Raw genomic sequence first — 13,949 nt, 5'->3', positions numbered from 1 at the left:
TAGTTGTGAGGCCCCTTTCACACCTAAGGCACTCCTCCGAATCAGCTTTCTTCACATTCTAAGCCCAAAATATCAATCCTTTTACTGTTAAATAGGAACACCTCTAGGGAATTATGCTTTTTATTTTTTTGTTCCCATCTAACCGAATGTGCCACTTTATTTATGGCACAGTGCTTGGGCCTGTTCTTCCCTTTGTTTTTATTCATGGTGCATTGGCCCATCTTATCCTCCAAAAGCAATGCTTGGGTTCGCTGTGCAATTGACTGCGTATTGCCCTGGTTTCGAAGGCGGTGCTTTGGCCTGCAATACGGTAGTCTGACCCTTGTTTACATTCATGGTACAAATGCCCATATGTCTGAAATTAGTTAGAGCAGAGGCCAACACCATGCTCCTTTTGGTTTACGAAAGGCAGTAGGCCTGATTCATAAAGGAAATCGGAGACGAAAGTCTAACTTTACAAATTTCGGTATTCAGAAAGGGCATTTACGAGTTGTAACTTTTCATCTGCAGTTGAGGTAGAATCTCCGGACTCGTGGCTGAATCTCCGCACTCAGTCTAGGTTCGGAATCTCTGCACTCGGGCTGGAATCTCTGCAGTCAGGGTGGAATCTCCGCATTAAGGCCAGATGAACTTTGCCCTCAATCCTAAACACCTCTGTAAATGCTTACCACACCCCCCTACCCCAACTGAAACATTTCAGCCCAACAGTCAATCCCAGCCCTCAAGCAAAAATAAAAGCAGAGCTGCCACTTACAAACCCTTTTAGAACTTTCAACATATCACTGAATGTGTTTGTTGCTCTACCCCTTGCCATGCGACAAGAAGATTTGCGGAGGAGAGTAGAGAGGATTTTCAGACAAAGGATAAACCTATTTGGGTCAGATACCATTTCCCCCAGATGTCATTTTGCAGATGGTTTGTGAGTGGGAGCAAGTACTTGACTCTGTGACCTGTCGCTCACACGCCATGCCAGGCTATGTCAAGATTCTTGCAGATCTCCATTTTTTGCTGCTGGGTCATTCCAAAGGGTCTCCAGTGACCATGTGGGTATCTCTTAGGCAAGCCAGTCCTGATACTATCTGATACTGAGCTGCATCAATAGGCGACACCACCTACACAGACAAATGCCTCACACACTGGGCATGAAGCAAAGGGTAGGTAGGGATTTCTACCTCTTTTCCCACTTCTCACATGCGCTAGGTACAATTGATTGCACCAATGTGGCTCGCCAGCCACTTCACCACATTGTACACGTCTTCTGCAACAGACATCCATGTGCTGTGATGCCAGTGGTAGATTCACTGATGTGCATTCAGTGTTACCAGGCAGTACTCATGACAGCTTTGTATTCTGCAGGTCACCTCTTTCCCGGCAGGTGGTAGCATGAGATTTTGGCAACATGTGGCTACTGGGTAAGTGCTAAGCACAAGCGTGAGATGTATAAATGTCATGTGTAAATGCTATGTCACATAAACAACCACAAAAATCCTCATGCCACATACAAAGCATCAACAGACACTGTGTGCACCATGGAATATATCATGTACTGTACAGATGCAAGAGGGACATGTAAACAAGTTCCCTAATTTCCCTCTCCAGAATATGCTGGATATGCACTCTCCCCTCAACTCCTCACTTCATGCAGACATGCAGCCACTGTACCTCAGCTTAGGTACAATAGGGCACACATACGTACTCGAGCCATCATAGAGGGCAATTTTAATCTCCTAAAGTAGCGACTCTGATGTCTTGACCATATGGGGGGAGGCTATACTCCTGTGAAGTTGTGTGCAAGATCATAGTAGCCTTTTGTGTTTTGAAAAACATAGCTTTAAGTCCCGGCTCACACATACCTTTGGACCCTCAGCTAGGTCTGAATCTGGGCAACCGGCCCATTGCCCCGAACAGAGGGCAAGGTATGCGGGTCAGTGACCAGCTGGTTGACACTTTTGTCACCTGAGCAACCCGTTGGGTTACCTACTACATGTGGTTTGCGGTCTGTTGTCAATGATGATAGTTGGGCATTTGACACTCTATCGATAAAGTCCATCCCGAGACTATTTTGTAAGCCACACTCAATGTCTGTAAACAACAGCTTTTGACAAGAGTCAAAAGATTGTCCATGCCATATGTCATGTGCACATATCAGCAATTAGTGTTAACAACATCTTAAAGGACTCCATTGCTTCAGGGGATGTGCATGTGTGAGAACTTCCTGGACCGTATGACAATGGGGTCCTGATTCTCTAAGGGTTCTGCTCTCGGTGCACAGGTGCTACATTTGAGGGAGCGTCTATGTACTAAGGGACACATTTTTAGGATGTGTGTACTGCCACTGTTAGAGCTGGTAATGCTGTGCTAACACACACACTCTGCATTCATGTAACAACTATGCCCATCGTATGTACAAGGAAAAACTACCCTGCAGCACAAAGCCAATTGACCCCATAACTTTTGAGTGGTGCAGCACTCATCTGTTAGTCCAGCCCCACATAATGCAGAGGATACCTATCATGCAATCACTCAGCTCTTTTGTAAATATCAGTATCACAGACTGTGTGGCAGCCTTGTTCTCAGATCCTGAAGCCATGTTTTTGGAGGTGGGTGCAACAGACAGTGTAGTTGGATGGGAGGTACTCATGCTTGGAGGTTTGGACAACTCTGATTTAAAATAACATTGCTGACCACACCTCCCTCTGATGAAAGAGTTTCTAGAGTGCTGCTCCCTACTAATGAAGGACGAAAATCCAGAAACACATGTAAGGTCATGATTCCCAAAGGGGCTCCACAATCGCATAGTGAAGGAATTGCCCCCAACTGCAACGTATCCCCAGTGACTGAGGGGCCACCACCATGAGTTATGATCCCCTTTGTGAATCATGCCCAATGTGTCATACACAGCACTGCATTCCCCAACTTACTTTGGTCTAACACTACAGTCAACTCTGAAGGGAGCGCAAAATGTTGACTGCATGTACCATGATGCAAAGGGGCTGTAAAGAGGCTTTATGATAGTGGTGTTGCCAAGAGGTGTTTTGCCACACCCTCTTCCCTTCCAGAACTGGTTTTCATGCCCTGCAATTAGAATGATCAGTTTCATAAGTATCTTGTTTGAAATTGTAGGCTTCTGGGTCATTTTCGGAATGTCCGCTCCATATGCAGTCTCCGCACTGCATGCAGAAAGTGCGCTTTGGGCTGGAGATTCTGAAAAAGGGCCAGAGGTTCCGAAATCGAGCCAGGACCCAACAATTTCAATTCAGGAAATGCTAGGCAGGAAATACAAATCCAAAAGTTGCTGGTAGCCATTTTATGTTCATTATGAGTCATCCTCAGCACCAGAAAAGATCCGCTGCCATCCTGCTGCTTAGTGAAACCACACTGACCCCAACATGGCTCAATGAAATGAAGAGAAGGCACCCCTTCCAGGGAATTGGACAAATTAACCGAAGAGATGCCCAATAAATACCATTAGCTCTATGAGGGGCCGGAGGACAAGCTGAGCAATGCAGCGCTCCCCGAATCTGGGCCACCTTCACAGAGCGCTGCAGTGCTGTGGATGTTTAAGATCGGTGTGTCTGGGCATGCTGTAAGCACTGGGAGGTTCTGAAACTCTGGGCCAGGTTGAAGGCCTCAGAAATATTGGGCCAGTCCTCCCAGCCCCATGCGCACGACCCGCCTCTCGCCACTAGGATAGGATGGTCCTAAGGGCAGCCAGGCTGACACTCCATGCTCAACTGGAGGAGCATGAGCAGCAGAGACCTGGGAAGTGCATTAACTGCAATATGTGTCTGATAGTATGATATGAGGGATGACAGAGCTGTACCAGCAGGTGTCCCATGTCTCCTTTCACATCATCTGTGCAAATGCAACAGTCATTATAAGGCCAATGCCTCATTGTAGCACATAGCATGCACTGAACAGAGTGCATTCTGGGACTTGTAGTGCTTCAAACCTACCTCGGGAAATGATCCTCACACTTGCATTCTGAATGAAAAACAGCACAGGCAGAACCATTATTAGTGAACCAAGATCCTTATAACTGCTGTGTGCATTGGGTAGGAATGGCACAGAGCCTGTCGACTGTGTGGATGAGAGTTGTTTGGGTGTTGGAATATGTACCTTGCATGCCTTTGATGTGTGTCTCATGTCTCCTCTCACATAATCTGTGCAAATGCAGCAGTCATTATAATGCCAATGCCTAATTGTAGCACATAGCATTCACTGACCAGAGTGCAATCTAGGACTTGTAGTGCCTGGATCCCACCTAGGGAAATAATCCTCACACTTTTATTCGGAATGAAAAACAGCACTGGCAGCACCATTGCTGGTAAATCAAGGGCCTTATAACTGCTGTGTGCATTGGGTAGGAATGGAACCTACCCTGTCCAGAATGTGAATGAGAGACCTTTGGGTGTTGGAAGCTGTAACTTGCATGTCTTTGATGTGTGTCTTATGTTTCTTTTCACATAATCTGTGCACATGCAGCAGTCACAATGCCTCATTGTAGCACATTGCATGCACTGACCAGAGTGCATTCTGAGACTTGTAGTATTTAAAACCCACATGGGGAAATTACCCTCACACTTTCATTCTGAATGGGAAACTTATTTTATTTATTTAGTGTTTTCTATAGCGCTAACATGACCCTACACAGGGTTTCAGAGCACTTTACAGGAGCATTTCAACAATCCGAAACTCATAGATTACAAGACATTACTGATTTATGACAATTTTACACTCAGGAAAGCATGTAAACATATTTAACAGTCAACAGTTAGATTACCATAAAGCAACTTAAACCATAAAACCACATGAAAACGTGTATACAAGCCCATATATGGTTAATGAACGGCAGCTCCATTGCTGGTAAACCAAGGGCCTTATAACTGATGTGTGAGTGTCTGGCGTTGCTGGGAATATCAAATACTTAGATTCACCTCTTAGCAAAACTAATATCCTTGTTTGGCTATGTACACATAAACCAGCATTTCAGTTGTGTCATACAATGCTAAACAGCAAATGACATTTGTTAGTAAGTGTAAGAATACTGATCACATGATCATCCAGGAACCATGCTTACGTGTGCATATATCCATCCTGACTGTCTCCCATCTCCTTTTTCAGACTGGCATTGGAAGATGACTATGTAGCAATGACAGGACACAAGGATTACAAGTATGCTGAAGGTGAAGGTTGGTCAGGACAGAAGTGTTTACCTTACAAATTTTAGAAAGATGTCAACATGTGAGTCAAATCAGGGTATCTCAGTGAGTATACACATACTTTAGGCTCCAAGTTTCTTGTAATTGGTTAGTTTGATCAAAGGAAAAAAAAGTCTCCACTTGCTTCAAGTAGTTATGTGTGTTATTCTGACGTGTACAACTACATTTTATTTTGTCTTCTTTTGCAGTGGGCCCAGCTGGCCAAGTCCAACAGGACCAGGGGCAGAGCAGGACATCCTCGGGGCGACGACAGACATGGCCTATTTCCAGCACTGAAGAGGAAGAGGAGGATGAGGGACCAACAATATCGACAGCAGGGGTAATGCACCCACCCAGACAGAGGCAGAACTGACAACAAGTGCAATAGACCGAGTGGAGGCTTAGATCATTATAGGAGGGGTGGGAAGGCCGAACTGGACACCTCCTGCCTGCGGGGAGAGGAAATTGACTCTTATCCTGGCAGTTAATACCTCTTGTTTGCTGAGGTTTCCCCAGTGCAGGACCCATCACCACCTGGATCTGCCACCAACCCCTCCCTGACTCTAAAAGCCCCCAATCTATCGGGGTCTCCAGCTGCATCCCCTGCCATTAGTCCCCCTCCAAGTGGTTGCCAGGAAGTCCTGAGGCAAAGTTCTGACCCTGACGCACCACACTCCTCCTGTGAAACCCAAATCCCTCCCTGTATTGTCACTCCTGTGGCTACATTACAGGAAGTGACGGGGCATGTGAGGGGCAGCCAGACATGTCCTCTCGGATCCTACTGCAGCTCTGTGATGAACCACCCTCAATGTGTCACCCTGTACATCGGTCCACAATGTTTCCCCCATACCCCTCGTGTTTCCCAACCCTGTGTGGTGTCTGGTCCTGCACAGGCCAGCAAGGAGCCTGCATATGATGCAGACGATCTCCACATCTTGTAAAAAAGAGGATGACCAGAACAACACTTGACTGACTGGACAATGTTTTGAATCTGGACATTTTCTTTGCACCTTGTATATAGACTGATTCCCCTGGCACTTCCTGATGTGTTTAATTTATTTTGCTCAAACCCCTCCCAGTCCCCTTGTCCATTCCAAGTGAAGAACATTATTTAATTTTCTTTCTTCCTTTCCAACTGTTTTTGGTATTTATTTTCAGTTTATTTTCAGTTACAAGTAAACTATATTTTGGATCAAACTATCTATATCTTGTTTACTTCATTGTAAATTCTGTATTCATAGTATGGAAATAAACCTTGGTAGCAGTTAATTGCTTTGCACATGATAGCTTTTTACAAAGATGATCTAAATGTTTTACATGTCTGACTCATTAACATTCATCATCACATCTATATTCTACCACAAAGGTAAACAATTGACCATCAACATATAATATGTTTTCACCTGTGAAGAATAATTGTTTTATTGACATATATTGTGGATTAACATATTTTACAGTGATCATGAGGGATCTTGCTTGCGACTTTGCAAATGTGGTGGTGAAAATCGCTGTGAGTAATACGTTTGCTCTGTTGTTGCTGAGGTGCAGGTTTGTGTGGTGCATCTATCTGTACAGGTGAGGGAAGTGCCTAGACAGGGGCTGATGGTGGCTGTACAGGCGGGGGAGATGCCTGGATAGGGGATGATGGTGGATGTGCAGTGGGGGGCATGTGCAAGTGGTGGCTGTGACATTTTGTGGGGAGCCTGTGTAGATAGTGGTACAGATGGGTGGGTGTGATGTGCTGCAAGTGAATGTGCATACTCATTTTCATGCATTGACCTTGAAGGGAAACTCTGGATCAGTTCAGCATTCCCTCCATCACCTTGATGGCCAAGGCATGGTGTCTTGCACTCTCTTCCCAAGATTTGTCCATCCTGTCCAACACCTGGGTCTGTCTGTGCACCACCTGAGAGATTTGGTACATGTCCTGCAGTGCTTGTGACATGTCTGACAGAGTAACCCTTATGGCAACGATTTTCTTCCTTACATCAGCCTCTTATTGGAAGAACTCTTCGTCCCACTGGCTACCATGGCCCTCTGCTAATCCCCTCTGCATGGGACGACCTTTAGGTCAACAAACGGGGTGGGGGTGGCAGGTGGTAGGCTGTGGGCAGGAGATTGGTGACCATGGATACCTGCACTTCACCAGGGTTGGTAGGGCCCTTAGATGGTAGAGAAAATGCCTGGATACACTTCCTTGGGAGGAATGTGTAGGGGAAACAACACATCTGACCTGCATGTAAGGGCTGTGAGGGAGTGATGGCTGTGTTGGGGTATGTGAAAGCTGTGGCTGGTTAGCTGAGTGCTTGGAACTGCCAATCTCGGGGTTGGAGTATGAGGCACTTTGCTGTGCGGAGCTGGGAAGGCCTTTGATGTTTTACCCAGTGGATCTACTATGATGGCCAGGGAATCTGGCTCCTTATCCTCTGTAGGAAGGACCTGTCAGACATCATCCTCCACCAAATTTTCCGCCTCCTCCTGTACTTCCTCCTCCTCCTACGCTTGCGCATTACTGGCAGCTGAAATGGCTGCTTGTAAGAGAAGTTGATTCTCTCCTTCAATTGCCCATCATCCGCCACTGGTAGAAGGTCCAATTTCCTCTTCGTCCTGAGCACCGGGAAGACAAATGTTGCAACAGGATAAGTAATTGCTCTAGTATGTTATGTGGTGCAACACAAGGGTTCATTCAAATAACCTTTGCATCAACAGATGATGCACATGTGACCTGGTTTGGGTAGACCTACACTTGCCCACTCACACTATAGCACTGAGGTGTGGGATGCAGATGTGCAATGCAAAAGCAAACTCACCAGATCTAGCCACAGTTCTGTGCTGTTTTGCGATCCCCCTTAGTGTCAGCTGCTGAACCCGGACCCTCATATGTGTAGCAGAGGATGCAATCTTCGATTCAGCAGCTTGAGGAGGAAGTGACACCATATTTAATGATCTGCATGATTTATATACAAACAGGCATATGTGACACACACATCACTGATTATGTAGGGAACCTTTTGGACACAAACTACAGATGCTATGCAGAAGAGGTTACATTTTCTAATGTTCTTCCCCAAGAAATTAGTCTTTGTGAAGGAACTAGGAATCCATATTTTGAAACATGATGTGGCATGCTTACCTGATGGGCAGATGCAATTGGGTTTGACTGCTGCCATCAGGATGTCTTGCATTCCCCAAGATGGTGTTTTCTGCAGCACTGAGGAAATCCTGCCAGCAACTGTTATGGGACATATTTAAGTACACAAGATGATAACAATGAGTTAACATGTATGTGTTATTTGTATAGGCCAGTGATACGCATTTTAAGGCAAGTGTGCTGCATGTGGCCCTCCTGACACTTACATGTGGGCCCCTGGTCACCAGCAGCAGTTGACAGCTGTTAACTCAGCACAACATTGTAATCTACAAGATATCACATAAACAGGCAAACATGTAGTAGAAGGTTGCTGATATTTGTAGTAAGGAGGTAATTAGGGTGCACTGCACTACCTACTTTTCGATGCACCTTCATTGTTATGGCCATCATACATCATAAGTAACATGTGGTCTCCTCACAATTATAAAGGACTGTACCTCAACATGCAGACCAGTTTCTCCTTAGCTCATCAGATCATATCACTGCATTGCAGAGTTAAAACGTGATATTTTCAATTATTAAGCAAGATTTGGGTTACATTTATGCTTCCATTTCCCTGGAGTCACAATGCCCGTTTTGGACATGTAGGTCACATATTAGCTCAATGCACTCTTTGTGTGGCCTGTGTTCCCATCATACATGTACAACATCATGGTCTATTTTAGCTGTCAATGGATGAGGTATTATACAGCACACATCCTGAACTCATGTATTTAACATGCCGCTTACATGTGAATATGGTAGAAGAAGAGGCAAGTTGACAATCAACATTTGGCTAGGATCACACATTGTGGACAAGTGGGGAAGCTGGGACCACTGCCACTGTCACTGGATTTATGTTGTGCAGTCCCTGCACTAGATGTTTATGCTTCACTACCTCTACATACACCTCACAAGCCCAAAAACCCCTCCCCAACCGCCACCCAACGTGCATCAGTGTGACCCTCATCCACAGCTACTTCCATACATTTTGGGTGTTGGGATTTTGCTTGAGAATTTTCGTGTCCTGGACTTTTTACTCCAGTTGTGGCTACTCCACTTCATATGAAAAAATATAATAAACTAGGCATGTACTGCACTCACTTACCATACATTCTGAGTCATTCTTTTACTAGCCAACATGATATAATGTGCTATAATGTAATGTGTCATATGTATTTGTAATTGTATTTATATAGTGCATACTACCCCTGACGAACCTCACCAGATGCCACTCCCAACCTTGTAGCAGATGTCACTGTGGGGACTGATTTCCAGGACAACGTCACTGGGACTACAAAGATATGTGTGTTTTCAGTTAAGATTCTATTTGCCACATGTAATACACAAGATTTCGAAGCTAAGTTCACAGGTCTGGCCCTGTTGATTTAATATATGTAATATGTCCATGGGTTGTCTGATAACAATGTAGGAGTTTGGACCCACTCATGGCCAATTTTACCTACCAGTTTGTGATGTTGGTATGGTTTGCTGTGCCCCATGCTGTTGCCTCCCAGCAGATACAGGCACCTCTGCTACAGTGGATGATTCTACTCTGGCTGCATGTGGCAATAGAGGAGAACAGAGACAAATCAGCTATCAATATATATGCAACTTGTTACAATTATCCTCACTGCATCTACATGCTAAAAGTAATGCTAAGTGGAAGGAGCACATTTTCTATTGCCATTTATCAGATTTAGGTGAATCCACAAGCAGTGCTGGGCCCCTGTTTGCGACCGAGAAAATTGGATTGGCCATTTTCATCACAAAGGAGTCTGGAACTTGTAGTGAAATGTACAAAAGGAGACACATGAGGGTCTTACTCACCATGCTTTTTGCACATACCTGGGACAACATACATGGTCACAATTGTAGTGCATCACAGGCATTAGTCATTTCATATCATTGTTAGTGTCATCACATTTACCTGGCATCACAATACAGACATCAATCACAGGCAGCCCATGGAGCATGTGGGGGTGCATTGTGTTGAGGACATCCTTCCCTAGTGGGGTGAGATGTAGGCAGGGTCCAGATTGTACACCAGGAAGAAATCTGGCTACTTCTAACCCAGCATACTTCACCTTCACCCGCCTCTTCTCGTCCTGCAATTTCTTCTTGATGTAAATAACAGTGCGGACATCCTCCCCCAATGCTGTGACTGACGTGGCGAAATGCTGACATAGGGCTGCCTTTTGTGTGGCACTGCTGCTGTAGGGGTCCCCCCATTGAGCCTTCTGTGTGTTGCCTCACTATGAACTCCAGGATCATGGGGTTTATCCTCCTCAGAATAGTTTTTCTTCCTTCTCTGGAGTAGCATTATCGAGGCTACGTGCTGAGCAGGCATTCAGTAACTCTGTGGGGCCAAACATGGATCTTGCTTGTGTGCTGCTTTTATTTCGTTTGTAGTGCAGGTCTTTGCCGTAGTGTTAATTGACAGCAGGTGTATGTGATTACACTTCATCCACACCGACTTTGGAAATTCCACCCGAGTGCAGAGATTCCAACTCGAATGCTGAGATTTCACCCCGAGTGCAGAGATTTCACCCCGACTGCATACGTAAAGTTACTACTCGTAAATGCCCTTTGTGAATACCAAAAGTCATAAAATTAGGCTTTCGGCTCTGATTTTTTTTTAATAGGGCCCAGTGTGTGGTGCATGGTGGAGAGCGCAAGAAGCAGTGCGGAGTATTCTCTCATTGAGGAAGCAATCTCACTTTCATCTGACTGTTATTATAGGACAGTGGGGGAGAGTGCTCCATTGTTTTGGGAAGAAGCGCTGCACAGTTCTTGAAGGAACAGGTAAGCTTGTGTTTTTAATTTATAATGTGTCAGGTTCTACTTAAAAGGTGCTTACCTATTGAACTGTTTAAATTGAATGCATCGATCCTGATGCAGAGTCCAACCAGGTTCTCTGGCACAAACACTTCTTTTTCTTGGAAAGACTATAACTCAACAATTCTTTAAAAAACAAAAAAGGTGCTGGGATCAATGATGACTCGGGGACATTGGTCATTTCTCAAAAGGATTCATTTCACAATCTAGGGAGAGGTGATAGCCACATGGAAATCTCTTCAGTTTTGTCAGAGGGGAATCCGGGGTTCGTATATGATGACCTTAATGCATAATTCTGCAGCCAAGTCACAAATGAAAATGTAGTTTAGCACAGGGCTGTCATCCCTGAATCAACTCATAGAAATGATTATGAGTTGGGCAGAGCATAATGTTCTCTCAGGCAACTATATATCCAGGGGAGGGACAAGATATTGGCTGACTCTCAGAGTCAGTCAATGGTTTCCGCATCTCAGAACCTATGAATATTCATACAGATGTTTCAGGAAACTTGTTGGATGATTGTCAGTCCAGAGGGGGATCTCTTTGAGGGCAGAGTGCAACAATTCGCTTCTGCCTTAGTTATTCTCATGGCTTCAGGATCACCTGGCGACGGAGGTCAATGCAAAGGCATGGCAAGGGCCAGGCAAGCTGTTGTATCTGTCCCTCCCTTTCCTCTTTTTCCCCGCCTTATAGCAAAGGTTCAGAGGGAGGAGGCAGAGGTGATTCTGGTGTATCCATATTGGCTGCAAAGGCATTAATTTTCCCCATCTGATGGAGCTGTTGATTGCGTAAGCGTGGTTTCTTCCTCTAGATCCATATCCCTTGATTCCCCTCCAGTTTGGTTACCCCATTCATCTCTACTGAGATTGAAATTGGTGGTCTGGAAGTTGAAATGAAGGACTTTACGAAGTTATGGCGTTCCCTTTCATTGGTTACGTCCACTTAGGCCTCAAGGAGCGAATCCACTTATTCAGCATATAAACACCTATGGGCTCATATAGTTTTAAGGTTGGGTTTGTGCGTAGAATAAACTCTATATTTCAAAGAATAAAAGAAAAAGTTTTCCCAGTTTTAATATAGTCCTGAAGGTTCAGATCGGGATCTTTTGTTGGATGTGGTTGCACCAGTCAAAATCTACCTATCTATTTCAGCTGATTAGAGAACTGTGACTTGCTGTTTTTGAATTTTGCTCAGGCGAATATGGAGAGAAAGTCTTCCCTTTCTACCTTGGGATACTAAGTATTGAATCAAGTGTATGGTTCAGAGACAGAAACTGGGTTAGAGTTCTGGGTGCATTTTTAGGTCTGGGGTTAGGCAAGACCTTTTGATTTCACTAAAAGTATATTTTTAATATACTTACTTGAGGGGAGCTGTGTAGCTGGCTCAGGAGATATTGAGAGGCCAGGGACCCAGACAAGTAGCAGATAAGCATTGTTCTACATTCTCTATATCTTTGCTTAGGGCACCTACTGCTTTCCCTATGTAGTCATCCAGAGTAGTGTCACAAGTCTTAACAGAAGGGAGAGCCTTGCGTTTAACCATCATGCAATGGGACAGGGGCAAATAGCCACTCACAATCAAGGAACAATGAATGCACAGTACGTGAATATTGGCCTCGCAGACTAAAATCAAGGGAGGCTGTCCAGTCCAACCTTGTCCGGCCGAAGACGTCCCTCGCTGCAGGAGAAGTGGTGCACTATTAAGCACTAGGCAGGTGGCGGGCACAACAGAGTTGGCACCCCCTGGCACAAGCCAGATTGGGGGAATGAGGTACCCAATGATCAGCCTGATGCCATCCTGCAGGGATCACTGTCCCGCGCAGCAGGAGAAGTGATGCACTATTAAGCGCTAAGCGGGGGAGGCACAACAGTATTGACGCCTCCTGTCGCAAGCCAGATTGGGGGATTAATTCTCCGGTGATCAGCCGGATCCCATCCTGCTGGCAACAGTGTACTGTACTGGAGAACAGTAGAGACTGTGAGCTACTTAATTCTAAATTTTAATTTATTGAAGGGCTGAAGTGACAATGATGGGGCGGGGTCCCTTTAAATTTCTTATTTAGCTGTTACTTTTCCGATCCTTCTATGTTCTGCAGTCTACTACCCAAACAGTCAACCAGATACCTAACCACACTTTTTAAAAACTGCACGATCACTGTGTGGTGAGATTTTAGCATCATTCTATTCACAAGACTCTTTCTATATTTGATCTCCATAATTATCGATGACACCTTATCTATAAAGGACCATGTGCGGATCCTCTGTGGCGAGGGTTTTTTCGATGTTGAAATTACTAGCGAGACTGTTTCCTTGGATACCGCTGGACTGCCGGAGATCAGTCAGGCAGGCCCTTTGATAAGTCAGCTTGATTATGGGAATGCATTATTCGTAGGCATGACCAAGCTCCTGTTCACAAGGCTACAGGTACTCCAAAACACCGCTGCCAAACTTGTCTGCAACCAAAGCAGGCTGAGTTCAGCCTCAATGTGCATGAAGAAACTGCACTGGTTACCCATGCCTCAACGAGCAGTATTTAAATTGCTCAGCCCTGCACATAAAGCATTGTACCAAAGCGGCCCAAAAATACTCCAGGATAAAATCGAATTTTATATTCTCTCAAGGAGCCTGTGGTCACTACATCTAGCGCTGGCAAGAACAAAGCGTATTAAGAAAGCTAGGACCGGAGGGTGATCCTTCTCATATTTGGTGGCTAAGAAGTGGAACAAACTGCCTTTGGATCTAACGCTCACCTCTATCGTTCGGAAACAACTAAAGACTCAT

This window comes from Lissotriton helveticus, chromosome 9 (genome assembly GCF_964261635.1).
Source record: "Lissotriton helveticus chromosome 9, aLisHel1.1, whole genome shotgun sequence".
Taxonomy (NCBI): domain Eukaryota; kingdom Metazoa; phylum Chordata; class Amphibia; order Caudata; family Salamandridae; genus Lissotriton; species Lissotriton helveticus.
This window is presented reverse-complemented; position numbering follows the sequence as displayed.